The following is a 24,476-nucleotide window of genomic DNA, read 5'->3' on the forward strand; positions in this document are numbered from 1 at the left end:
TGCCAGTCCTGAAGGTGTTCACTGCAGCTTGAGCAGTCTGACCTTTGTTGGGCAGTCAGAGGAGCCAGTATAGGATTGATTTAATTTAATTAATTTTAATTAAATTTTTAATTGTGATAAAATACACATAACATAAAATTTGTCATTTTAACAATTTTTTAAGTGAACGACTCAACGGCCCTTAAGTATAGTCACACAGATGTTCAACCATCCATCTCCAGAGCTGTAAAAGCAAGTTTCTATTTGACTTATTTGTGGTAAATGATATAAGTTACTCAGCATGATTTTTTTTATTGTTTATCAATTCTTCCACTTTAGTTACACACCCTCTGCACCATTTTGTGCATTTGGATATTTTCTATTACAAGTTATATGGCAGAATTTTGTCTTTCAAATTTCTTATGAAATTACATAAAGGAAAAAGAACAGATCTTGGGTCAACAGCTAATTTATCATTTTTGTCAATCTCTCAGGGGATTCCCAGGGAATATATATCGATGGACTAGACTAAGAACTTGCCGTGTTGCATATGAATACGGAGGGGATCCAACTACTCATTGAAAACATCTGGAATGCAACCTGTGCCCTGAAAGGTACAAAACTGGTATAGTTGATATTTATCTGGCATGTATAATTTTCATAGTTTGATTAATTAGTGGTAAAATACACATTGGTTTGGTGAATAATGTTGCTGTCACTTTCAACCTTAGTTGTACAATTACTTAATCTAATAATACATAGTGTGTTCACATGAAGAGATAAAGCAAGGTAGGTGCAGTCCTTTTATCTATATTCTTACTGGCATTCCAGGAGGCCATCAGCATGGGTTTTAATTCAAAATATCTGTGTTACCTAATCATATTAGACACTGAAATACTATTTAGATGATTCTGTTAGATGTTTCATATTTACGTACATTAAACAGCATTTTATAATTAAATGTAACAAAGTTAAAATTAATTTTTGAATAAATTTTGAGTAAAATAGACATTACAGAATTATACATTGACCCAGAACTTTTATAAACTTCCTTAACTGAATCTCTGTATGCATTAAACCACCACACCCCATTTTCCCTTCCCTCCCAACCCTAGCTCTTTACAGCCTCCATTCTACTTTCCATCCCTATGAATCTGACTACTCTAGGGACCGCATATGCATGGAATCATAGAGTGTTTATCTTTTTTGACCTATTAATCCTCAAAGACTTACGTCCTTAAGATTCATCCATGTTGTAGCAGGTCAGAATTTCCTTCCATTATGAGGTCAGATTGTACATATATACCACATTTTGTTTGTCTATTCATCTTTTTGATGGACGTTTGGGTAGCTTCTGCCTTTTGGCTATTGTGAATGTTGTGAACATGGGAGTACTAATATTTCTTTCAGATCCTGCTTTCAGTTATATTGGGTATATACCCAGAGGGGGAATTGCTAGATCATATGTAATTTTTAGTCTGTATATTACTAGTTTTTTTTTATTGTGATAGAATTCACAAATAGCATTGTATTAGTTTCAGGTGTACATCATCATGATTCAATATCTGTATACATTGTGAGATGATCACAATAATAAGTCTAGTTAACATTCACCACCATAGGTAGTGACACAATTTATTTTTTCATGTGTAGTGATACTATTTTTAGTTTCTTGAGGAATTGATAAGCTGTTTTCCATAGCAGCTGCACCATTGTATATTCCTACCAACAGTACGTAAAGTTTCCAATTTTTTCACATATTTGCCAACATTTGTTTAAAAAAATTTTTTTAGATCCTAATAGTTGTGAGGTGATGGTTTTAATTTGCATCCCCTAATAACTAAAGATGCTGAGCTTCTATTTATATGCTTTTTGGCTATTTAAGTATCTTTTTTGAAGAAATATCTTTTAAAATCCTTCACCCATTTGTTTTAGTTGAAGGTTAGTTGATTTACAATGTTGTGTTCTGGTGTACAGCATAGTGATTCAATTATACATACATAGAAATATATATTCTTTTTCATTATAGGTTGTTTCAAAATATTGAATGCAGTTTCCTGTGCTCTACAGTAGAAACTTGTTGTTTATTTTATAGATAGTTGTCTTTATCTGTGAATCCGAAACTCCTAAATTATCCCTCTTCCCCTTCCCCTTTGGTAACTCTACATTGGTTTTCCATGTCTATGAGTCTCTTTCTTCCTTGTTTTAATTTTAAAGATCCCACATGTAAGTGAAATCAGGTATTTGTCTTTCTCTGCTTGACTTACTGCACTTAGTATGATTACCTCTAGATCCATCCATGTTGCTGCAAATGCCAACATTTCATTCTCGTTCTATGGCTCAGTAGTATCCATTGTATATACGTCCCACACCTTTATCCATTCATCTTTTGATGGGAATTTGAGTTGCTTTCATGTCTTGGTTATTGTAAATAGTGCTACTGTGAACATTGGTGTGCATGTGTCTTTTTGTGTTAGAGTTTTCTCTGGATATATGCCCAGGAGTGGGATTGCTGGATCATATTTTTCATCCATTTTTAATTCACTTATTTTTTGTGTTGTTGAGTTGCAGTAAAGACTTTAAGCAGGATGTTATCATTTGACCTATGGTTTGGAAAGGACTGAGCTTGAAACTTTTGCAGTAACCAGGGCAAGAGTAGAGGAGGAGCAGAGCTGTCTGCAGCAGAGAGGATGCACACTGCACATACAGGTGTTCTACACAAAGGCCCACCTGGCTTTCCTCTGGATCTTGGGTGGCCTTGGACAAGGAAGACCTAGGCCATTCCCTTAAAGTCTGGGCTCTGCCAAGATCCTCGCCTTCTTAACTTCCATGGAAGGCTCAAAGTAGTCCCAGGCCCATATGATATCCAGGGTTTTGGTCCTTCCAAGTGACCCAGGCAGAGAATGGTATATAATCAGGGCTATAGGATGTCTGCTCTTCTGCAGCAGTGGCCAGGGGGTGAGGTAGGCTCTAGAAATCACAGAAAGTTACACCATGTCGGGACACATAAAAGCAGACTCTTCTATTCCTGTTTTTGACAAGCAGATAGCTCAAAGTGTTGTAGAGTCAGACTGCCTGAGTTCAAATCCTACTTGGTCACTTCCTAGGTGGGCAACTTACATAACCTTCTATTACCTCAGTTTCCTCCTCTGTCAAATGAGAATAATTAGCATGTTTCCCCTATTAAGAATTAAGAGTAAATGAGTTAATAATGTATGGAAAGCATTAGAGCCATGCCTAGTTCATAGAAAATTATGGCCAGTATTGTCATTTTCACTGAGATCAGGACCTACCCAGCTTCTGATCTAACTACTGCCCAGCTTCCCACAGCAATCCCCACCCAGGTCAAGGTGCCTGTATCTCCCAGCCAGGTCCTGTCTCCTGGGGTTCTCATGGCCATCATTGCAGGGCCTGATCCCAGGCTGCCAGCATAGGTCAGCATTGCACCATGCTGTTCCTACTCAGAGCAGTAGGTCCAGCCTGAGAAGTCTGGGTCTGTGTCCCTGGCAGGATCTCCTCTGGCCTGGCATGCTGGGCATGGGTGGCTGTTGTCTCTGCCAGTACAGCTCCTGGCATCCTCCTTCAGGAGGCTCCCAACCCTGTGGGACTCCTGTAGCTCTTTCTCTGCCCTTTGTGCAGCCCTGGAGGCACTAGAAGATGGTCTTGACATGGTGCACAATCTCCTCATCTGTAAAATGGGAACAACTGTGCTGCGTTGCAGGGCTTGGCTTAGGGTTGTAAGGTGGGGGCAGGAGATGTTTTAACAACTTCCACCATGGCCTTCTTTAGGGAGTGGGCTGGGCTGGGAGGTGATGTCATTTGGTTGTGGTATGGGGAGTGTGTTAAGGGAATGGGGAAATGGGGAGTAGGGGGTTGTATTTCTGGACATGTGACCAACTGATGTAGAGTGTGGCCATGAGGATGGCTCCAGGCTGTGGCTGGCTGTGTGGTCCTGAAGACAGGGCTGATCTGGACATGAGTGCACCTCATTCTTGAATAGGCTCAGTGCCTTTTCCTCTGTGTCCTGGAATGGCCCTCCCTTTCTCCTTCATCATCTTCTAACCCTGCTTGGGCTTCTCAGGAGTTCTTAACAGACTTCAAGGTAGCTCAGGGCCTGACATCAACTTTTTCTGGCCCATTTCAGCCTCCAACAGCAGTCTTAGCCCCATCTGGGGCTACCCAAATTCCTGCCATCATGGCCTGAACCTCACACCAGAAGAAGTATCTGTCCCACCATGGCCCTTAGCAAGGGACAGGGACATGGTCCAGCTTCCAGTAAAGAGGATTCCCAGCTCAGTGGTTCTAGTCCTGGAATCTCAGGGACTTCAGGGGTCTAGCTCTTGGCTTCCTCCCCTATAATTCCTGGAGGGCCCTGAACACTGGCCAACCCCACTTTAACCATCTGTGGTCACATATGTCCAATAGACGATGGCAGATGCAGGTTCCCCCCCTCCTTTAGAAGCTTAGGACATGAAAAACCCTGCCAAATAACCACAGACTGGCAAAAGAACACTCTGTGACTCCAGCGATCAGGAAATGCACATTAAAACAACTTTGAGACATAATTGTTCACTTACCAAAATGAAAAACTTTAGAAATTAATAATGCCTAATGTTGGTGGAGATGCAGAGAAAGAAACAGTCATGATTTTCTCTTGGAAGTATTGGTTCTAAAAAACTGCTTTCAAAGATCATTTTGGAAATATGTATTAAAATATTTAAATTATGCATACCTTTCTAATCATTTTATCATAAAAATAATTGCATAAGACCCAAAATGCACATATGAGTACTTTTATAGTAGCGTAAAAAGTCCACTAGCAAGCGACTGGTTAAATATATAATTACATGTGTATAGGAGAGAAGTGTCATCAGAGGAGAAAAAAAAGATTTCAGAAAATAAATTCACAGCCCGGAAAGGGCTCACATTAAAATGTTCATTTATTTACTAATTAATTCATTAATTTATCTAACATTTATTGAACACTGAGATTTGTCAGGCATTGTTCTGGATACAGGAAGTAAAATCATAAATGAGATATACCCTATCTTTCTTTTCATGAGTCTTATCCCTCTATGGGGAGAAAGATAGTAAAAACATGAAAAAAAATAATTTCATGTATGATCCTGTTGTCTGCTTGTATGTCAAAATTACAACTGAATAGAGAAAATGACAGGAAGAGAAACATAAGATAAACAGTCATTTCATGTTGGTGGCTAACAGCATTTGTGTTACTAATAACTGAAAAGTTTACTACAGGAGCTGAACCAGTAGAGGGTTGAACTGTCTCATGTGTCATGTGTCCAGGGCTGAAAATGCTGACTGCTGTCATCTGGCAGCACTGCCATCTGGGGTGAGGCTGTCAGTCTCTGCTTGGCTTTGCAAGGTCACATGGCAGCCTCTTCTGGATCTGCCGTCCACATTCCAGGTCTGAAGGAAAAATGGGGAAGGCGGAAGGGAAAAGTCTTTCTCCTGGGGTCTTTACCTTTTTATCATCCAGGATCAGAGCTTCAGCCAATGTAGTTGTGCAGAGAGGGCCACGTGGCAGCTTTTAGCTGCAGGAGGGCGGGGGTGAACATGGAGGTGGTGTCAAAAGCGATCGTCATTGTCTTCTCCACATTTTATGGCATTTCCTAAATCAAGGCATTAAAAAAGAGGTTTTATGTAGAGGAAACCAAGAGCTTTCTACATTTTAAGAAATAGGGCAGGGGTGGTGTACTGCATTCTCTCAAGGCCTGGCAGGTTGACAGAATCTGGCAGACAGAAGAAAAGTCACAGAGTCCTGGGTGACACTGATGTGCCTCTTTTGTGGAGAGCAGTACATAAGCTTCAATGGTGGCAGTGGCGGTGGAACGTCTCAGCAGAGCAGTAGCCCAGCCTCTTAGTTTATGACCCCGAATCCTCTTCAGGTGGAGCTAAACCTCCTGAGGTTTGCCCCGTTTTCTTCTGAGAATGTGTCCCCTGATCAGGGGAGAGGAATCCCTTCTGCCCTTTTGAGAATAATAGCATTTCTTTACATTCTGTGTGGCTGGCCCTCTCAGGCGAGCAGTAGCCCAGTCTGTGACAGGTGATCCCCAATAATCCTAATCACGTGGAGCCAAATCTTGAGAGAGGCCCCAGTTTTCTCATGAGACTAAGTCTCCAGACCATGGGAGATAACTCCCTTTGGCACTCTTAGAATGAAAGCTTTTCTTTACTGTCTGTATTCCTTACCTACTCAGGCGAGGAGTACCCCAGCCTCTCTCAGGTGATCACAAGAATCCTGTTTAGGTGGAGCCAAGTCTCATGAGAGTTGCCACTTTTTACACAGATTCTTGTTGCTCCTATATGGGAAAGTCATGTCCCTTATTGGAAATGAGTCCTGTCCTTTATTTGAAGGGAAGAACGGACTCCATCTTCAGATGGTGCCCTTTTTCACTCCCAAGACCAAGTCCTATCCTCTATAAGGATGAGTTTTGCACTCAGAGGAGCATGAATCCAGCTTCCCTTGGCTCAGTAAGTACATATCTCCTCACAGAAGCCTCAGCAATTTCACGAGGTTTGCCCCTTTGCTTGCTAGACCTAGTCCCCTGTTCAGGGGGAAGTAATCGCCCAGCCCTCCAGAGAATAAAACTTTTCTTTACTGCCTGTATATCTTCCCTTCTTGTGCGAGCTGTAGCCCAGCCTCTCAGGTGGTCATCCTGAAACTTCTTAAGGTTGAACCATGTCTCGTGAGATTCTCCCCTTTACTTGCCAAATTCAGGCCTCTCCTCTGGTGTAAAGTCATTTCCCTTATTGGAAATCAGGTCGGTTCTTTTTTTGAAGGGATGAAAGGGCTCCATCCCCAGATGGTGTTACTCATAGCTCCGGAGACAACACCTATCTTTGTAAGGATGCATTTTCTTCTTACATGATCGTGAATCCAGTCCGACTCATCTGAGTGAGCACACATCCTCTCACAGAAGCCCCAGCTGTCTCAGGAGAGTTGCCCCTTTTCTCGAGAGCCTGAATACCCTATTCAAGCAAGAGGAATCCCTTTGGCTCTCCTGAATGTAAAAGCTTTTCTTTTCTGTCTATATGCCTTCACTTCTCAGGCCAGCTGTAGCCCAGTTTCTCTCAGGTGAGCACCCTGAATCCTCTTTAGTTGGAGTCAAATCTTGCAAGATTTGAACCTTTTCTCACAAGACTAAGTCCCTGGTTCAGGGGAGAAAAATTCCTGTGGCATTCCTGAGAATAAAAGCTGTTCTTTACTGTCTGTGTGGCTTCCCTTCTCAGGCCAGCAGCAGGTGATCACCCCTCATCCTAATCAGGTGGTGTGAAATTTCACATGATTTGCCCCTCTTCTCACAAGTCTAATTCCTGTTCAGGGGAGAAGAGTCCTTTTAGCACTCCTGAGAAACAAACATATGGATCAATGGAACAGAATAGAGAGCCCAGAAATGAACCCACAAACTTTTGGTCAAATAATGTTGACAAAGGAGACAAGAACATTTAGTGGAATTAAGACAGTCTCTTCAGCAAATGGTGTTGGGAAAACTGGACAGCATCATGTAAATCAATGAAGTTAGAATACTCCCTCACACCATTCACAAAAATAAACTCAAAAGAGAGTAAAGACTTAAACATAAGACAAGACACAATAAACTTCCTAGAAGAAAACTTAGGCAAAACATTATCTCACATTTATCTCAGCAATGTTCTCCTAGGGCACTCTACCCAAGCAAAAGAAATAAAAGCAAAAATAAACAAATGGGACCTAATTAAACTTACAGACTTTTGCACAGCAAAGGAAACCATAAACAAAACAAAATGATAACCAGAATGGGAGAAAATATTTGCAAAACATGAAAATGAAAAGGGATTGATCTCCAGAATATATAAAAAGCTCATATGATTTAATAAGAAAAAAAAAAACAACCCAATTCAAAAATGGTCAGAAGAACCATACAAGCAATTCTCCAATGAAGGCATATGAATGATCAATAGGCACATGAAAAAATGCTCAATATCAATAATTATCAGAGAAATGCAAATCAAAACTACCATGAGGTATCACCTCACACCAGTCAGAATGGCCATCTTTAAATAGTCCACAAATGATAAATGCTGGAGAAAGTCTGGAGAAAAGGGAACCCTCCTACACTGTTGGGAATGCAGTTTGGTGCAGCCACTGTGGGAAAAAAGTATGGGGATTCCTGAAAAGATTAAAAATAGACTTACCATATGACCCAGCAATCCCACTCCTCAGCATATATTCAGAAGGAATCCTAGTTCGAAGAGACATCTGCAACCCAATGTCCATAGAAGCACTATTTACAATAGCCAAGACATGGAAACAACCTAAATGTCCATCTACAGATAACTGGATAAAGAAACCATTGTATATTTAAATAATGGAATACTATTCAGTTATAAAAAATGATGACATAATGCCATTTGTGGCAACATGGATGTCTCTGGAGAATGTCATTCTAAGTGAAGTAAGCCAGACAGAGAAAGAAAAATACCATATGATATCACTCATAAATAGAATCAAAAAAAAAGAAAAAAGACAAATAAATATAAAACAGAAAAAGACTCACATAGATACAAACTTGTGGTTGCCATGGGGGAGGGGTGTGGGAGGGTTAGACAGGGAGTTTGAGGTGTGCAGATACTAAGAGGTATATATAAAATAGATAAACAAGCTTATACTGTGTAGCACAGGGAAATATATTCAAGATCTTCTAGTAGCTCTTGGTGAAAAAGAATATGAAAATGGATATATGTATATTAATTTATAACTGAAAAATTATGCTGTACACCAGAAATTGACACAACATTGTAAATTGACTATAACTCAATAAAAAGAAAAAAATTAAAAAGCCTCTTTCTTTTGTTTTTTGTTTTTTGTTTTTGCTTTCCCCTTCCAAGTTCTGCTAATTAAGCCAAGTCCATTATCTCAGGTGATGGGGGCTGTGTATAAATTTCAAGGACATAATAAGAGCTATAACTTCAATTTTTCTCCTTAGGAATACTTTTCTTCTCTCAGGGTCAGCATTTTGAAAAGATGTCTTACCACGTCAGCTTTCTCAACAGTTTTGGGATGTCAAAAGAACTCATCCTGGCATTTCAGAGTTGAGTTTTTGCCAGCATTGGCTTCATTCCAATCACACAAGCAGTCAGCCAGAGATCCAGCAAGTGGCTGCCTCTCCAGGAGCTGTTCAGCTTTTGAGCTACAGTTTCCTGTCATAAACTTGGTATCCTAAATCAGCTATGATCTGAACAACCTTCTGAGGGTCAAGTGATGGATCCAAAGTGTGCTGCTTCCGAGTCTCACTCCCCAAGGTTTCACTGGGGCCTGTTGGACTCTCTCATCTGTCTCCCTCTGGCAGGAACTGCTGGGGGTATTTGGAGGATGAAGTGATCTACCTTATGTCTGGCAGAATTGACATAATTGCTATAGCAAAATCCTCTGCAGGACCACTAACCGTTAAGTGGATGAACCCTCAGACATTCCACTAGGTTCTCAGTTGGCTGAGAACGCCTTGTGGCTGGAAAAAGCAAATGTCCCTTTTCTTCAGAGATGAGCAGTCTCAATCACTCATGTCACTAGCAAACAGTTTGTTCAGACCAAATGTACATAATCTTTCCAGTTTAAGCCTAATACTGAAAAAGGACAGCCAACCCACTTCCAAATTTCCCCCTAGGTCCCTGCATAGGAAATATACAAGTACCCTCTTAGGACTCCAAGTCCCAACAAAAACAGTTCCAGTACAATTCAGGATATTATTTAAAGCAATGACATCTTGATATCAGGAGAACTCACCAAAGCACCTAGAAAGAAAAAGAAGCAGGTGAGGTTAGAAAGACCTGTGCTGGTACCATGCTCTAGTTTGGGGTAGTCTCCAGCTGTCCCCTGGTGGTGGTTCTAGACTATCTGAAGAATAATACTTCTCTCTCTCAGTAAGGACACAGAATTCTTGAAAACACACCATCTGCAGTCAAAGAAAGGAATCATTTCTCCTGCAGGCATCTCCCCTGTACCCAGGACTGGGGAGACAATGCTAGCCTTCCCAAAGCCAGATTGAGCTGGGTAACACACTCCCTCTCTCCACCTTCCTCTCACTGTCAACCCTGGCAGTTTCCTTGCTGGTCTTTTTGTCTTGAACTCTGAGTCTCTCCTTACACCTGTCTTTGTAAGTCTCTCTTTCGCTCCCTGTCAGTCTCTGTGTTTGTCACAGTGTCTCTCTGTTCTTCTCTCTCTCCTTTCTCTCACTTGCTCTGTTTTGTTCTTCTTGCCTCACCTTTGCTGTGGTCAATGCCTGATAAACATGTCTCTGCCTCTCTTAGGTTCCCACAGGCAGGGCTCTTTCTAAAACACAATCACTGGCAAGTGCCTCTGTTGAAACTTCACTAAACCCAGATGACAGTAATTAAAATCCCATGCTGCCTGGGAAAGACTCATTGACTGTGAGTGACCTCTTGGTGAATACAGGCCACAGCCACTTCTAGGTCAGGAGACTCTTCTGTACTCCATCCCCATCTTTCAATCGCAGGTTGTTGTCTTCAACAGTGAGATGATGTGCTGGCTTCCTCACTACCAGAGACAAAGGACAGTGCATTTTTTTTTCTTTTTTAAAGTCATTTCTGAGTGTTTTGTGTGGAAAGTTTGGTACCTCAAGAAAAAATTTTAATAGAGAAAGACATCCAATCTCTGTCTTACAAAGCATTTTAAATTACAGAGTTCCCTAGTTTTAACAACCTGCTATTATCATTTGAAGTCTGCTAACTGGGCATATTTATACCAACAAAATAGTACATACAAATCCAGAGGACAAATAGCAAAGTATTCTCAAAAGAAAATATTCATTTTCTGGAGCCAATCTGAGGTTCACCTGTAATTAGTTATTCAAAATTGCAACAGTGCACAGCAGAATGTCATGAAATAAGCATTTCTCCTGCTTCCGTAAGCTTCCCTTCCTCATGAATAATTTACCACAGGACCCCTCAAAACAAAAAGCCACAGAGCATTTTAATAAATTTTTCAAATATTTGAGTGTCTATGATAACTGCTCAAAATGAATTTTTAAACGTTGATTTAACTTAGAGCAACCCTGGTTCACCAAAAAACGGCCTGTTGCTGGAAAAGAGTACCACCAACAGGAAGCACACACACACACACACACACACACACACACACACACACACACACACACACACACACACACACACACACACACACACACACACACACACACACACACACACACACACACACACACACACAGTTCAAGAGGCCCTCCAGATGCAAAAATATCAAAAGCTGGCAATGTCTTTCTAATTATGGTTAGATGTTAGTATGTCACCACCAATTGTCCTCCAGGGGGCGCTCTTAGAGTCAGTTAATTATCACTTGAGTCAATAAGGAGTGAAAATGCTCAAAGGTAACCTGGAGACTTCTGGAGCTGAGCCTACTCCTTAAGTCTTTTGAGAAGTTCTCTCTGAATACAGGCCCAGGCAGTCGCAGACCAGGGCCAGGTCCCGCCGCACGTCCACCGCAGGCGCGCTGTAGGACAGTCCCGCCGCCCAGGATGCCCCAGGGGCGCCCTGGAGGGAGGGCTGTGAGCCCGCGGGGCACCCTACACTCAATGCCTCACTTTGTGGCCCCAGCCGGGGGTCCTTACCCTGCCGATGATGGAGGGGCTGTGACTGGTAGCGGCCCCGGAACTGAGAATCCGGGTAGGATCACAGCCTGGTAGCTGGAGAGTCAGGCCCCTTGCTGGTGCGCAGGCAGGTGGGGAGAAGCAACAGGCAGAGCTGCACTTACAAGTCTCAGAGCTTCTCCCTCGCAGGGAGGGTCACATAGTTGGTGACCCACTCAGTCTTCATCTTCCCTTCTCAGGACCCAGGGCCTCCCAGGGCTGATCCCCTTCCCCGCAGCCCTCACACCTGCCTCTGCCCACGCCTGCGCACTGGCTCCTGGGGGGGGGGGGCGCTGGGGGCGGCTCCCAGCCTCAGGACTCCTCCAGGGGTAACCATGTTTATTTTTCATTTACTGAAAGTATTTCACCTGGGATCAAATGTAAAGGAAATAAGTGACAAGATTTCTTGTCCAAAACATAATTTAATGACTATAGAGTATGTCTTTGTAAGATTTCCTTAATGATCATTATTTGGACCCTGGCTACTGACCTGAGTCAAACAGCAGATATCACAATTGTTCAGTAGTATATTTTCCTTCCATAAATTATCAGTGAATAATACATTTGACCATGTGGAGTTTTATTGGGTGTGAAGTACTTTTACTAATAATCACCCTGATGGCCCACATATCCCTAGGCTGAAAGTGTCGGTGTCAAATAGGTCCACTTTTGATGATACAGATTTTTTTGGACAGATCTCAATTTTGATCCAGCAATTTGGACATACTGCTTCCCCCAAAGTTCCCATCCTTCACCTCTGCCCACCTCATCAGGGAACAGAAGAGGATCTTCTCTGAGCTGCTTCCAGGGAACAGGCAGATGAAAGCCCCACTGTGGTTCCAGCCGCCTGCCTGGGAAATGAAAGCACCTTTGCCTCTAGAAAATCCTGGTTAGAATCTGCATCTCTAATTCCCCTGGGAATGAAGAGACACCAAGCAGAGGGCCTGTATGGTGGGTAAACAAAACCCAACTCATCTGAAAATCACTCCATCTCCTCCCCTTCTTCTTGCTGTTTAGTGTAGGCAAACAGCCCAGGTCATCACCACATGGCTTTCATTTTTTACTTAAGAAGAGAAAAATGGTCTAAATGAGGACAGAATTTCCCCAATTCTGTGATTGACTTCCTAAGGTCTCTTGTCGCTGAAAGTGGCCAGATGAATGTCAGGCAGATTAGAAGTGAGCAAAAGGATCGTGTGGACTGTGAGGATTTTGGGGAGGCTGTTTAGATAGAGTAGATGCAGCTGAGTTGGTCGTTTGGCCCTTCATCTTTCCTCCTTCCTGCCTCAGAGGAGAAGGCATGTTGCGGATCAAGTCCCGTGCTCCAGCATCCATTTCAGACCAAGAGACAGCCTTGAGGATGGACACCAGCTAAAAATGCTGAAAGGGGCAGAAAGACAGATAATGGCTGGCTACAGTAGTGTGCTATTGACAGTATGAACGCTCTACACTCGTAGTTCTTTTCCATGAGGAAGGAAAAAAACTCCCAATTGCCCCTGGTATTCTCGGTTTTCTGCTCTATTACGGAAATATTGGCATCCAGTTAGAGTGGTCCCCTCCTGCGAAGTCAGACAACCTTAGCTGCCCTGACCTGACTCTGTGGATACCCCCTCCGCTATCCTTCTCCCTATTTATGAGCTACACAGCATCTCAAAAGTCCACAGCCTCCAAGTGGAAAATGGATGTTTGGGGATCTGTACTGAGGGAGTTTGCTGGAGGCAGATTTGGTTTTGCAAAGAGACTCTGATGTGATGATTCATTGTCACTTCCTTCAAACCAACACAGAGCCTATGCTCCTAAGCCTCAGTGTAGAGCCTCAGCCCAAGCAGGCCTTCCGCTGGGCCCTTGGATCTCTACTTCATCTGCTCCCAGTTTACAGGGGCTTCTGTCTTTCCTCCTCCCGGGAGAGCTTGGAATTTCCTTTTTGTGAGGACCTATGTTCTCTGCTTGGGGGCTCTGTCTCTGGGCAGAGAGGAGGGAGGTCGCTGACCGTCTTCTCACTCAGACCATGGGATCCCCTGAACTTACTTTGATGGACATGTTGGCCCACCTTCCATTCCATTTGTGGTTTGGGACAAAAGGCAGAGTTCCTTCCCCTGCAGAATCTGAATGGCAGCCTTGAAGGGGCTGGACCAGGGATGGGGCAGATTCACTGCTAGAGAAGCCTGAGGGGTGAGAGGGCCTGTGCTCAGCTCCCAATCACCTTGCCTGAAACTCTGACCTTCCTGCAGTTTCCTTGAACACCTGATATGTTTTGTTACAAATCTTTCTGCTCATATGAGCTCAAGTGGGAGCCGGTGCTGCAGCTAGGAAATTCCACTGGGGGGAACCCATCCAAGGCCTTGTCTTTCTTTGGTGACCAGCCTTATTTTTAATATTTAAAATTTGTATTTAAAGCAAAAAATGATGATAATCAGGTTCCTCATATATTGCTCAGTCAGACACAACAGGCCACAACAATATGTTATCACCAATAAGAATAATCAGGGATTGTAAATTCATAGACACATCAGGAACATTGGTTGTCACAGCACTGAAGGTGAGGGAAATCAGGAGAGACTGATACTTACAGCACTTTCTTTGATAAGAATGTTCTGGAATAGATATTAAACGGGGTTATATAAAATTTTGAATATGCTTAATGCCATGTACAAGTAGAATTTAAAATATTAAAAGTTTTAAAGTTTAAGGTAACTTTATACCACAGAATAATTTAGTGTATATAAGATAAGAACAAATCTATTTTTTAAAAAAGAAGGAATTACAGGGAAGGGGAAGGACATCTCCAGTGCTGCTGCTGGCACCTGGGGCAGCTCAGTCCGCGGCCCTGAAGGCACTGCACATGCTGGTGCTCTTTGCTGATCGGGTAGCAGCTCTAGGTGTATCCGGGGAGGACCTGGCTCTAGCACCTGAGTAACTAGGAGAACTGGGTGTGTTGTGGTCTCTGATCTAGAACTGGATAACCCTGTGGGGTCACAGCAGGGCCAAAGCACAGTGGGGTCACAGCTGGGCCAAAGCACAATGGCACCCCAGGGCCAGTTGGGGAGCTCTGGCTGAGGTTGGCTGAGGCTCTTGATGTGAGGCAGGGCAGGCGGCTGGCTGAGGTGGTAGAGGAAGTGCTAGAGCAGCTGTTCCTGATGTTTCAGGCTCTGAGGTGGAGGACAGCTGTTGCCTAAACCTCCTCTAGAATTGGAGTCTGTGCGGGTGCTTTTCTTGGCTTTGAACTTAAATGAGAGCTGGGGCGGGAGCAGGCTCTGGCTCTGGTTTTGGAGTTGGTATATCCCTTCATCTGGCCCTTGAACTTGAGCAAGGGCTGTGGCTTGAGCTTGCTCTGGTTCTGGAGCTGTCCTGGGCAGGAGAGGTGCAGCAGGCTTTAGGTCTCCAGGTGTTTCCAGAGCTTGCTCTGAGCTGGTGCTGTAGCTCCAAGAAGGGAAACTCTGATCAATAGGGCTGCTTTCTCACTTGTATCCCAAAAGTCAGGAAAGTTCTCACTGCCAATCAGTGAAGTCTCAGACCAGGGTCCCACTCCCAGGAAGACTTCCCAGACTGAAATCCAGAGGAAAAGTGATCTGAGCCTCCACATCACTCCTGGGCCAGTTCCAGCCTGGGGAGGCTCTGCCCTATGTGGTCCAAAGCCTTCCCCTCTCCACTCACCACATCACTCACCCTGCATCCTCCTCACCATCACCCTCTGTCTCTGGGAGCTTCAGCTGTGCCAGGAGAAGGTGGGCCTGGTGCTCCAGATCTGAGCCAGGCATGCTGAGCTCTAGGTAAGCTAGTATCATTTTCAGGCAGGGAAATTCTGGAGGCTGGTGGAAATCCTCTGGGTACTGAAGCAGCCAGGTGCCCAGGACGGAGGACATGGCCGTGGGGGTAGTCATGAGGGCACCAGAGTCAGAGGCTTGGCCTTTACTTCCAGGCTGCACTCCCAGGGCAGACCTCTGGGGACCTGGGCCCCTTTGCCTTCAGCTCCTGCCCATCCAGAGGCCAGTTCTGCCCCATGTCCCATCTTACTTGGTAGTCTGGGCAGAGGTGGGCTTGGACACAGAGGAGGTGCTTCTACAATCCTTCTGAAGGAACAGCCTTTGCTCAGTGGTATGACTATCTCTCTGCCTCTTCAAGGATGCCTATCACACTGCTCTGTCCATCTCCCACCCCCTACCCACTGGATGGCACCTCTGTGAGGACAGGCAGGCTGTCTGCTCTGGGCACTGCCATCTCGGGAACACGGGAGCTGTTCCATGAGTGTCTGACCCAGGAGGGAACAGACAGGCTGTGTCTGCCACCCAGGCTTCCCGTGGGCCTCCTCACACCCCAGACTTTAGCTCCTGCACCTGCCTGCTGCCTAATCTTCCAGGGACCCTGCCTGGGTCCCCTCCTGCCCCTGCCACTCACCTCCCACAGGGTGGGCTCAGCTGTCCCCTGAGGCTCACTGGGTCCCCTGAACACCAGCTGAGTCCTCACCATTGAGGCTCCACCAGATGGTTGGCAGGATGCTCTCCACCCCTTGTGTTCTGGGTCCCAGGATGAGGGTGGGGGCAGGGCTGGGATGGAGAGGGGATGGCTGTGGGTTCACTTAGGGGCTGACTCTGACCTCTGACCTCTCAGATGTCCCTCACAGCACTACAGCCCCATCCACAGCTCTCTGGGTCTCCTTTCCTCTTTGCTAGGAGAAGCCCTAAGACTTCTGCTCTCAAGTCAGAATCAGAGAATGTGTGGGATCCAAGGTTCTGCCTGCCCTGCTGATCCACACAGTCCAAAGCTCCACATTGTTTTCGGGAAGGGAGACCCTCCTTCTTCATTCAGATAAACTCACTGTTTCAGCTGGTGCAGGGGTCCACCGTCCTCATCACTATAAGGTAGAACACATCCATATCTAGATGAGGCCAGAAAGACACCACAAGGACTATACTGAGAACAATACCCAAATGTGATGTCTAGTGTGACATGTGACTCCTGGGAGAACGGAAGCCCTGGAGGCAGGGCTCTTATGTACTTGATCCATTAAATGATGGTTGTTCCTAGAAAAATTCCTGTCCCTAGTGGACCTTGCTATTTATTTGAGGAATTAACGACCCCCAACTAGCCACATCACACACACCTGAGTGGGTCTGGGATCCCACTTCTTCCTCCCAGGGATCCCTGCTCTCACTCCCCTAGGACAGGGACAGCAATGGAATCACAAGTCATCTTTGAAATGGGAAAGCATTTCAACCCTAAGCCAAAGACCCAGTGACACAGGAGGCAGAGGCGTCCTCATGGGGAGCAGAAAATGACCAATGAGCACAACCACAGCCCCTCCAGCTGACCTGTCCAGGGGCCCGGTCCACCAAAAGCACATTCCATTAAGGAGCCCCTCTATTCCTACTATCCTAGGGCCTGATCCTCTCTTGACCCCAGTGTACATAGGGGCAAACAGGCTCAGATTGGTAGAGTGACATTACCCCATTTCACTGCTAGTAGGTGCTTGAGTCACCAATGTCCCATGGTCATTGCTCACCCAATTTTCCCAATGCTCACCTTTGGAACAGAAGGTCCAGAACCTCCTGGGTTGTGGCCAAAGCTCTATAGGTGCCCAGGAACGTGTGCAGGTAGAAGAGGTCACCGCCCAGGACAGCAGGCACCAGGTTTGCCACAAGCTTTTCCAGCCTGTCTCTGTGGCTGCTCCATGCCGTACAGGACAAATTCCTGCTCCTGGATGATGTATCTTCCTTCTCATGTGGAGAAGATGAGAGACATGAGTCAGGGCAGCTCCATGGACCTTCAGAGGGGGTAGGGTTGCAGCTCAGACTGAATTCCCAAGCCTCAGGAACTTGTACCAAGAGGTGGGAGAGGAGAGCCCTCAGCAGAATAAAGGTTCTCAGCATCAACAGGCCAAGTGCCATTGGGTGATGGTTAAATTCATCAGTTTCTCACATTATGTCAGCACAGTAGTGACAGCACCTCCCTGCATGATCTACATCATCCCTGTGACCACTATGAAAACATCCCATTGTAGAGATGAGAACACAGATGCAGATCCTGGGGTGGGAGGGATCAGGATTGTCAGCCCAACATGGCATGAGAGGATGAAGTAAAAACAGGAAATTCTGTAGAAAAATGTAGCAACAACGTTGACTTAACATGAACTGAAATTCTATTAGAATGTCTTCTTGAGATTGCTACTAATGTTTGGACATTGACATCACATCTGGCCAAGGCAGGGCCTGGGCTGGAGGGCAGGTGCGAGAGACTGGGAATCAGATTTCTTTGCTGAAAGGTATCTAAGAGGGAGCCCAGGGGAGGAGCAGGGCAGCTCTGCTCCCTCACACTCACCCTGACCCCATCTTGGGCTTTGTTGGTGTCCTCGGGCACCTGCCCCTCCTGCATGGAGATGGAGCAGGGGACACCATGCACCAGGTCCTGTCCCATCTCCTCTGTGGAGTCCTGCAAACACAGTGCCCAGCAGCCAGGCAGAAACCTCAGAGCCCTGTCTGGCTCTCTTGGCTGGTTTTCAGACCCACAGGGCATCTCCACTCCAGACAGACACACACCACTCTCTGCACAGACCTCTATCGAGGACAAAAAAGCTGAGAACTGAGGCCCTTGGACTCCCATTGGCACACATAACAGGCCACTCAGGAGTCCTCTTTCACCCCCACCAGCCCTGTTCTTGAGTGTGGCCATGACAGGAGCACCAGGTTTCCAAGTGGTTTTAACAACCAGTTTCAGCCCAGAGGGGTCACCTCCCCTCAAGTCCCACTTCCCTGACATGGATACGAGGGAAAGTGGGCCTGCCCAGGGAGGGCTCCCAGAGGTGGCCGGGCCAGGACTGGCCTGCTCCAGGCCACATTGTGTTACCTTAGGTGACCTCCTGGTTAAAAAACAAAGGCATCTGGGTTGAGGACTGAACCAATGTCTACAGCATCTGAAAAACCTCTCACTCCAGGCTTTCCTAAAACAGAAACCCCAGAAAATCAGAACACAGAGAACATCTTTCTCTGTCAACTGTCTGCAGCCAAGTGAGGTGGCTCTGAGGCCATCACTAGAATGTGGGTGCCTGGTAACCAGGTTCCATTTCTCTTGGGGGTCTCTTGTCACAGAGGTGACTTCACTTCCTGGGGTCCACTTCCTTGACCCCCCTCCTCAGACAACACTTCCACACACAGCCCTCTGGGCTGCTGCCTGCTCACCCCCTTCTCCACACAAACCCACGTCTTCCGCAGTTACAGCAGCCCTGCCCTCTCCATGGTTCTCGGGGCAGCTCTGTGTACAGCTGTGAGGAGATCACCTGTCTTCCAGACTCAGCTCTTCGTTCTTACCTGTTCTCCATCCTGGATAAGTCATGGTGTCTGTCCAGGACTGTCTGTCTGCCCCCCTGCACAGTGGGGGTGATTCTAGCAGGTACTTCCAGGGACATCCTCAGGCGTGTGTGGACTAAGGCCTGAAGAATGGGGGAGTGGTGTCAGGGGTGATGCCTCCAACACCCTTTTTCTTCCTTTTACTAACTCCCCTGTGCATGTTTTTCTCTTGTTCCACCTCATAGCTCATATTTAATGTCAGTGTTCATGTGTGTGTGTGTGTGTGTGTGTGTGTGTGCAGCCTTTTAAGCCAGTGCTCACTCTCTATGTGGCCATGATAAAACTGCCTGCACATGGGAGGGGTGGGCAAGAGCATCCTGAGGTCTGAGTTTTTAATTTCCAAAGCAAACCCCATAAGAGGTGTTGCGTCCCTTGGCTCAGAGGTCAAGGCCATCCAAGTATCAGGGGCTGGAGATGGAATCACAGACTCAAAGACAGGCTCCACTGCCCACACTCAGTACCACAGTGCTGGGGGCAGGGAGACTGTCCCCTTCATGGGGCACACAGCCCGGCAGCCTGGGCTTCTCTGGCTGGATGCACAGTGGCTCAGAGACAGACAGGCAGATGATGGCTGCCATTGCCAGACAGGCTTGTCAGTGTCATTTGCTGCTTCCTTTATGTTCCTGTCCTTAAATGACTCTCCCCAAGACTTAGGCTGGCTGTCAGCTTTTATCTAGGTCCAAACCCAATATAAACAGAGTCCAGGTCATCAGGTGCAGAATATTTTTCATCAGCCGTGTACCGCCGCTTCCTTGAAACCCCCTGGGAAGCAGTTTCTCCCAGTGACTTTGTTATAAAATGGTATCACTTTTGTCATTTTTTTAGATTACTCATACTAATTATATCATGTAATATTTGTCTTTATCTGACTTACTTCACATAGTATGATAATCTCTAGGTTTCCCAGACATAGACCTCAATGTTCATAGCAGCTCTATTTACAACAGCCAAGATGTGGAAACAAAGTAAATGTCTACCGACAGATGCATGGATGAGGAAGATGTGGTATACGTACACCATGGAACACTACTCAGCCGTAACAGGGAATGGAAGAATGTTATTTCCAACTAAATGGAATAGAGGTAGATGCTATCGTACTAAGGGAAGTAAGTCAGATAGTGAAAGGCAAATATATAACTTATATATGGAATATATAAAAAAGTGATACAAATGCCCTTATTTATGAAACAGAAACAGACTCACAGACATAGAAAACACTCTGTGGTTACTGAGGTGGGGGGGAGTGGTGGTGGGGAGGGAGAAATCGGGAGTGTGGGATTACAGATAAACAGTAGTACATACAAAACTGATCAACAACAAGGACCTACTGCAGAGCACAGGGAACTATATCCAGTAACTTGTAATAACCTATAGTGGAAAAGAATGTGAGAAAGCACATATATGTGTGTAACTGAAGCATTATGCTATTCTACAACACTGTAAATCAAATACACTTCCATGAAGTAAATAAAGTGCATCAGAACTGATTGAATCTCATGTGTCCAAGGTTTAAGTGGCCCCAAGCTGCCTTCTGGAACTCTCTTCCCACTCTTCCCCCATCCATGCAGGAGCTCCATCTCCCCACCTGCTCAAACCAGAACCCAGGGCTGTGTCTGCCCCCTCGGTCTTCCTTACCCCACATGCAGTCAGCTCCTCCCCCCTCCCTGGGTCCCAACACCAACTGCATGCATCACCCCTCTGTATGTCCCTCCCTCTCCCTGTTCAGACCACCACTGACACTGTCCCAGATTCATGCTCTTTACTTCCCTTTGTCACACCCTCTGATCCAAGGGAGGGGTATTTAAAAAGCATATCTCTTCCTCTCACTCTGCTAACACAGAGGAAGTCTCTCAGGGACACTTTGGAGAAAAGCCCTGATCCTCAGCCAGACCTGAAGCCCCGCCTCCTGGTAGCAACCCACCTGGCCCCTCAGTCAACCACACTGGCCTGTGTTTGTTCTTCCAAGGACCACCCCCTGCCCAGCCTTCAAAAGCTATAGTCTCCGAACCAATTGAGCTCTTTACCTGGATGTCCCTTCCTTCAGTTTTCCCTCAAATGCTGGAGATTGCTCAGCCCTGGGCCCTCAGTTCCTCCCCCAGGGTCCTTTTCATAGCCCCAGGAGATCAGGCCTCATGGGCCCCAGTACTTGCCTGGGAGGTGGCAGGAAGCTGGGGCTCTAGGCCCTCAGGCCCCGAGTCCCGTGACTCATCCTGCAGCTGGCTTGTAGGTGAGCCCAGAGGGCTCTAGAGCCTGCTGTTGACTCCATGGGAAAAGGCCCCTGAAGCGCTCAGGAGACCTGCCCCAGTGCTGGCTTTCCAGGTGGAATTTAGAGAAGGAGAAAGTGAACCAAAAGTGTAGTGACTCAACTGTTATGATATTGGCATAGAAACAGATGCACAGATCAATGGAACAGAATACAGAGCCCAGAAGTAAACCCACACATGTATGTTCAAGAGATTTACAATAAAGAAGCCTAAAACGCACAGTAGTTGAAAGGACAATCTCTACAACAAATAGCGTGGGGAAAGCTGGACGGCTACAGGCACAAGACTCCCACTGGACTGCTCTCTTACATCATCCACAGAACGGAAGTCAGAATGGGTTAAAGCCTTGAACAGAAGGCCTGAAACCATATAACAACAAGAAAGACTAGGTAGTGAGCTCCTTAACATCAGATTTGGTTTTTAATGGTTGACTCCGAGTCCAAAAAGCAGGAGAAATTAAAGTAAAAATTAACAACTGAGACTACATCAAACTGGAATGCATCTACACAGCAAAGGAAACCATGCACAAATAGAAAAGGTAGGGTATCAAATGGGAGAACATAACTGCAGTTCACATCTGATTGGGGGTAATATCCAAAATGTGTAAAGAACTCACAGAACTCAATTCCAAACAAACATATCAGTCTCATTAAAAAATGGGCACAAGGTCTGAATAGACATTTTTTTCAAACATGCCATACAGATGGCCCACAGGCACATGGAAAGATGCCCAACTTTGTTAATCATCTGAGAAATGCACATCAAAACCCCAAAGAGGTATCACTTCACACTGGCTAGAATGGCCATCATTAAAAAGATCACAAGGAACACATGTTCATGAGGATGTGGAGTAAAGGGAGCCCTGGTACAGCGTTGATGGGAATGTAAATTGTTGTAGCCCGTATGCAAAACAATATGGAGGTTCCTCAAAACAAAATATGTAACAATCATTTGATCCAGAAATTCCACACCTGGATATATATTTGAAGACTAGTAAAGCACCAATTCAGAAAGATAGTTGCAACCCAATATTTATAACAGCATTATTTACAATAGCCCCAAAATGGAAGCAACCTAAGTGTCCAGCAATAGATGAATAAATAAACCATATATATAATGTATTTTATGTGTGTGTGTGTGTGTGTGTGTGTGTGTGTGTGTGTGTGTGTATGAATGATTGAGTACTACTCAGTCATAAAAAAGCATGACATTTTTCCACTTGAAATGATATGGAATGACCTAGATGATATTGTGCTTAGAGAAATAGATCAGACAGAGAAGATAAATACTGGATGTTATCACTTATATGTGGAATCTGATATATAAAACAAATGAACATATATAGTAAAACCAAAATGGCCTCACAGATACAGTGAACCAACTAGTTACTAGTGGTGAGAGGGAAGGGGGTGGGACAAGAAGGGGTGAAGTATTAAGGGACACAAACTACTAAATATAAATTAAATGAGCTCTGTGTCTATAGGAATTTCTGCTTGTATGTTTTAAACTTAAACAAGCCCCAGTTTCATCCTGGCGAAGCTGGTGGATGCTGGGGTGGGGAGAAGCTACCTTTGTAAAATGGTTGCCAAGCTTCCAAACAACTCAAAGGCATCAGCTCCTCAGGCCACCTTGAGGTGAATGTGTGACAACTTTTACAATTCTTTCAAGAAAGGGAAATGTTAACAGAGTTTTTGTGTTTTCTAGATTTAATTTTGGTAACTTTTGTTTTCCAGAAAATTATTCTCATAGCCTAACATGGCCAATTCTAGCTATGAAATTGTTCATTGTCTTTTTTAGATTTTTTTTTTTTTGGCTGCAGGATTCCTTGTCTTAGTCATAATAAACTAACTTCTAAAAATTGCCTTTACAGGGTTCATCTATTTTCAGTTAGAAAAACAATATATTCCTTTTTCAGAAACCAACATCTATTTGTACCCATCAAGCAAATTGGTTTGTTTCCAATTGGTAATTTTAAGTTTTGTGTATTAAATTTCTCCTCCATTTCCAAAGTTTATAAATTTGACTTCAATTCCTATGTTGAATGCATGCTTTGTGTAATTTCAGTCTTGTTAAGTAAAGAAAACTGTTTATATTTTTTCTTAGAAAATGGAAGCACAGCTGCCATAAAGGCAAACAGACATAAGAAACAAAGTTATACTGAGTGATACAGAGAAGAATACATTTTCAGCATCGATAAAACAAGGAGTTAAACTCAATCTCATATAAAGAATACCACAAATTAATTTAAAATGTAAAGAAAAACTGACACAGGGCATAACACATTTGAGGAACTGTAATAATCAAATGAATATCAAAAGAAATACCTGAATTTACCTAGTTTTAAGAAAAAATATTTAATGACTTCCAATCACACCACTACATTTATATAAATATTAAATTCTAGTATGCCTTGCCTGGCATTAAAGTCACCTTTTTTTCACAACAGAAACCAGCAAATACCCTTCAAGATGAGAAGTTAAGCACAGCTCTTTATGTTCTTTTATAGGAGGCGGGATCCTGATTGGATCATTGCAGTAACCTGGTTCTCAGGGGGAGCCACTTCCCCCATTGGCTTAGCTTTCTCCCAGTTACTCCAATGATATAAGATGCTGGGGGCTTTGAAATTTCCTTCAAGGAGAGACTGGTGACAAATCTTGGTTACATGGTAGTTAATGATCATGTACTTGTGGGGAACACTAGGAAATCAAAGATCTGTTTCTCCCTGGCTGTTGCTGGTAAAGCTTCATTTGGCTTCACCTGATGACAGTTTGGTCAAGATCAAGGAAGGCTCCTTTTCTGCTATCACTTAGTTTCCACCGGTGTTTCCTGACTTCTCTGAGCATGAGAGTTCCTGGGACCCTTGTGGAAAGCACAGTTCACCTGGTGCTTTCCAGAGGGCTCAGTAGTAGGACCAGGAATATGGACTTTCCACAGCAGCAGGGGCTGCTTAACACCAGCAAAGGTGGGAGAAATACTGCTTCAAATCATTCAGTCTGTGATTCTTTATTCACAGCTTAATGGATAGACAGATGAGATACAAAACACAGCACAAACTTAAACTGTACATTTCACTGAGTTTTGACATATGTATATACCTATAAAAGCATCAGGCTGATTAAGAGAAAAATACAGACCATCTCCTTACAAAGTTTCTCTGTGCCCATTTGTAATCCATATCTCCCTCCTCCTGTCCTCAGTCAATCTGCTTTCTTCCACTGTATATAACATGGCAT

At 44.6% G+C, this 24,476-nt stretch overlaps 1 pseudogene; it reads left to right on the plus strand.

The window, feature by feature from the left end:
• Positions 1-24,476, plus strand: part of LOC140699166 (cyclic AMP-dependent transcription factor ATF-5 pseudogene) — an 82,454-nt pseudogene that overhangs the window by 28,403 nt on the left and 29,575 nt on the right.

The sequence above is a fragment of the Vicugna pacos genome, chromosome 11, assembly GCF_048564905.1.
Source record: "Vicugna pacos chromosome 11, VicPac4, whole genome shotgun sequence".
NCBI classification, from domain to species: Eukaryota; Metazoa; Chordata; class Mammalia; order Artiodactyla; family Camelidae; genus Vicugna; species Vicugna pacos.